Consider the following 4686-nt stretch of genomic DNA (forward strand, 5'->3'; position numbering starts at 1 on the left):
CACTCATGTGCATAGACCTATACACAGACACATAATACACACATAATTTAAAATAAATATTTTTTTAAATATTTATTTATTTATTTATTATGTATACAATATTCTGTCTGTGTGTATGCCTGCAGGCCAGAAGAGGGCACCAGACCTCATTACAGATGGTTGTGAGCCACCATGTGGTTGCTGGGAATTGAACTCAGAACCTTTGGAAGAGCAGGCGATGCTCTTAACCTCTGAGCCATCTCTCCAGCCCCTAAAATAAATATTTTTAACAAGATATTAAGATTTTTTAAAGATTTATTCATTTATTATGCACACAGTATTCTCAGTATTCTGTCTGCATGTCTGCTGCAGGCCAGAAGAGGGCACCAGATCTCATTACAGATGGTTGTGAGCCACTATGTGATTGCTGGGAATTGAACTCAGGACCTTTGGAAGAGGAGGCAGTGTTCTTAACCACTGAGCCATCTCTCCAGCCCCCTAAAAGAAATATTTTTTTAAAGTTTACTTTGGGGACTATCTCATTGGTAAAGCATCTGCCTAGTATATACAGAGACCTTGAGAGCCCTCCCCCGCCCCTCCTTTCCTCTCTTCCTCCTCCCCGCCCTCTCCCCCTCCTTAGTCCCGCCCTCGGTTCTTCCCTCCCTTCTTTCCTTGCCCCTCCCTCTCTCCCTTCCTTCTCAGCCCCTCATTTTGCAAGTTCAGGCTGTCCTCAGGCTCACAGTCCTCCAGTCTTAGCTCCCTTGGCGCCGAAATCACAGGTTGAGAGCAGTCAGGAGGGGCACGCTGGCGAGGTCAGGGGTCTCCAGGATCCCAACTTCATAGCCATCATCCCATTCCAACGACCCTGGCAGAGGCTCCCACCGTTGTCTCTCATGGGTCAAGTGCAGGGTAAAGGGACAGGAAGCCGGAAGCCGTCCCCTCGAGAGGGCAGAAGAGCCACGTGACTGCGGCTCCTGGCCGGCACAGGCCTTTGATCTCTGGCCACAGGTTTAGTCTATTGTCTGCAAGGGAGAAGGGTTCTACTTCACCCCACCCCTCTAGCACCTTCCAACTTGCAGGATCCCAGGCCCAGCCCCTTCTGATCCTGAGAGGTCCGAAGTGACCATATCCTCCTCCGGGGCAGAGGCAGACGCCTTTCCTGGAGAAACGTGAGGAGCCTGACAAATCACGTGACGACAAAATGAATGAAGGAGGAGCTGAACTGGGGATGTGGCTCAGTCACTGAAGTGTGCTCAAGGCCCTGGGCTCCATCCCCGCCACCACATACACCAGACTCGAAGGCACACAACTGCGGTCCCAGCGTTAGGGAGAGATAGAAGCATGAGGATCAGGATAAAGACCAGCCGAGCTGTAGTTGTTTTGGGGCCAGCCCGGGCTACATACGACCTTGTCTCAAACTGAAAAGAAAGAAAGAAGAAAGGAAGGAAGGAAAGATGGAAGGAGGAAGAAAAATAGAAAGGAAGCAAGAATCCAAAGCAGAGTGTACATAGGGTCTAGAATTGGTTTCTGTGGTGTTGGGGACTACACTCAGGGTTTCCAAATGGGCAGGTGCTGTACCCATCCAAGCCAGTTCTAGCGCCTCACTGGGGGATTGTAGGTAGATGCTCTACCACTGAGCCACACCCCCAGCCTGTTTGCTTTTTTTTAAGAAATCTTTTTAACTTAAAAATTATTCATATTTCTTATTTATGTAAATGTGTGAATCTGTGTGAGTGTGTGCCACATGTGTGTGGGTCCCTGTGGTGACCAGACGATGGTGTGAGATCCCCTGGACCTGGTGTAGATGCTAGGCACTGAACTCAGGTCTCCGGGAAGAGCAGTGAGCACCCTTAACTGTCGGGCTATCATCTCTCCAGCTCGTATGTCCAGACACACATATTGTACCCACTGAGCCGTCTCTGCAGACCCTACCTTCTTCTTTTTAAAGATAATTTAGGCTTCTCAATAAGCAAACAAACCAACTGGGCTTGACAGCACACACTTTTAATCTCAGCACTCGGGAGGCAGAGGCAGGGGAATCTCTGTGAGTTCAAAGCCAGCCTGGTCTACATGGCAAGAGTCAAGACAGCCAGGGCTACATTAAAAGACCCTATCTCAAAAAACAAAAAAACAAACAAACTAATAGTCGTAAGACATGGTGATCCATGCCTGTACCCCTGGCACTCAGGAGTGGAGGCAAGGGAAACAAAAGTTCAAAGTCATCCTCAGCTACATACTGAATTTGAAGTCTCTAAGTAAATAAATGAATGAACTTATTAAAAGGTTTATTTTTAAATGTATGTGTGTGTGTCTTAGGGTGGTACACGTGTACAGGTGTCTGAGGAGACCAGAAGAGAGTGTTCCCCTGAAGCTGGAGGTACAGGCGGTTATGAACTTCTGGGTAGGTTCTGGGAACTGAACTTGGGTCCTTTGCAAGAACAGTACTTGCTCTTAACCACTGTGCTGTCTCTCTAGTATACAACATTGTTTGCATGTATGTCTGCAGGCCAGAAGAGGGCACCAGACCTCATTACAGATCGTTGTGAGCCACCATGTGGTTGCCGGGAATTGAACTCAGGATCTTTGGAAGAGCAGGCAATGCTCTTAACTGCTGAGCTATCTCTCCAGCCTCGAGGTTTTTTTTAAATAAAAAAGTCAAATTTAGCTTGGAGCTGTGCCTTAGGGTTTTTATTGCTGTAAAAAGACACCATGACCATGGCAACTCTTTTTTTTGTTTCTTTGTTTTTTCAAAACAGTGTTTCTCTATAACTTTGGAGCCTATTCTAGAACTCGCTCTGTAGACCAAGCTAGCCTTGAACTCACAGAGATCTGCCTGCTTCTGCCTCCCAAGTGCTGGGATTAAAGGCATGTGCCACCACCTCCCAACTGACCGTGACAACTCTTACAAAGAAAATATTTAGTTGAGGTGGTGGTTTACAGTTTCAGAGAGTCAGTCCATTATCATCATGATAGAGAACATGGTAGCATGCAGGTAAATGTGGGCTGAGGCTGAGAGTTCTACATCTCCACCAGAAGACAGCAGGAAGCCAACTGACTGTCACGCTGAGTGAAGCTGGAGAAAGGAAACCTCAAAGCCCGCCCCTACAATGACACTTTTCTCCAACAAGGCCACACCTACTCCAACAAGACTACACCTACTCCAACAAGGCCACACCTTCTAATAATGTCACTTCCTTTGGGGGCCATTTTCTTTCAAACCACCTCAGGCTCTCTCCTTGCCTCTGCTGTATAATGTTGCTTGGGTATCGCAAGGACTAAGACTTGGCATGGAACCCAGCACCACAAAATAAACAAAAAGAAAGGGAGGGAGGGAGGGAAGAAGAAAGGAAGGAAGGAGAATGGGAAATTAATGATAATTTTTACTTAAAGGGGGCTGGAGAGATGGCTCAGTGGTTAAGAGCACTGACTGCTCTTCCAGAGGTCCCTGATTCAGTTCCCAGCAACACATGGCCACTCCTAGCTATCTATAGTGAGATCTGATGTCTTCTTGTGGTGTACAGGCGTACATGAAAATAGAGTCCTCACATAAAACACATAAATCTTTTTTTTTAAAATAAATCTTTAAAAGTACTTTTTCACAGCTGGTCATGGTGGCACAGGCCTTTAATCCCAGCGCTCGTAAGGCAGAAGCAGGCCGACCTCTGTGAGTTTGACCCCAACCTGGTCTACAGAGTGAGTTCCAGGACAGCCAAGGCTACACAGAGAAACCCTGTCTCAAAAAACAAACAAACAAAAGCAAAAACAAAACAAACAAAAAAACCTTTATCACATAAAGATCGACTCAGGAGTGTCCTGTGCCGGGGAAGGGGCTTGCATTAGAGCAAACAGGACAGCAGAGAGACCTCGGGAGGCAGAGACCAAGGTCCGCTCAACAGATCGACTCCCTCCTGCTTGATCCCGGTGTCTTTTTTCTTTTTTCCTGTTTTTGTTTTTTTTTTTTTTTTGGTTTTTTTTTTGTTGTTGTTGTTGTTTGTTTGTTTTTGGAGACAGGGTTTCTCCATGTAGCCCTGACTGTCCTGGAACTCGCTCTTGTAGACCAGGCAGGCTTCGAACTCACAAAGATCTGCCTGCTTCTACCTCCCAAGGGCTGGGATAACGGGCATGCCATGCTCTGCCACCACCTGGTTCCCTGAACTTCATCACCTGGCGGCTTAAACTGGTCTTCAGAAAATGAGGTTGATACACCCATCTGTGGCTCTCTCTGAAGATCAGACAACAGGTGATTTTTCCCACTGGCTCAGCTGAAACTCAACATGGCCAACTGACTTGACTTTTGTTCTGTGTTCTGAGTCATTTCAGGAGCTTAACCCTACACAAGAGGCTCCTGTCTCTGAGTTTTTTGGGGGTTTGTTTTGTTTTTTTCTTTTCTTTTCTTTTTTTTTTTTTTTGTGTGTGTGTATGTGTTTGGTTGATGTTTTGGGTTGTTTTGTTTTGCTTTGCTTTTCGAGACAAGGTTTCTTTTTACTGTAACCCCAGCACTCGGGAGAGGAGGCAGGACAAACAAGATTTCAGGGTCATCCTCTGTTACACAAAGAGTTTGAGTTTGAAGCCCTGGCTGTCCTAGAACTCATTCTGTAGACCAGGCTGGCCTCAAACTCACAGAGATCCACCTGTCTCTGCCTCCTGGAGTGCTGAGATCAAAGGTGTGCGCCACCACCGCCTGGTTCTGTCTTTGTTTTCTGTTTT

The 4686-nt window shown here is 46.6% G+C and overlaps 1 long non-coding RNA gene across 1 annotated transcript; it reads right to left on the reverse strand.

Moving 5' to 3' along the window:
• Positions 1-276: 276 nt before the first annotated feature.
• On the reverse strand, positions 277-1327 carry LOC148123098 (uncharacterized). The gene is made up of 2 exons (XR_015735299.1): positions 720-1327; positions 277-477 (listed from the first exon to the last, which is right to left on the reverse strand). It is a non-coding gene; the product is annotated as an uncharacterized LOC148123098 (long non-coding RNA).
• Positions 1328-4686: the final 3359 nt, after the last annotated feature.

This window comes from Myodes glareolus, chromosome 2, assembly GCF_982192425.1.
Source record: "Myodes glareolus chromosome 2, mMyoGla1.1, whole genome shotgun sequence".
NCBI lineage: Eukaryota > Metazoa > Chordata > Mammalia > Rodentia > Cricetidae > Myodes > Myodes glareolus.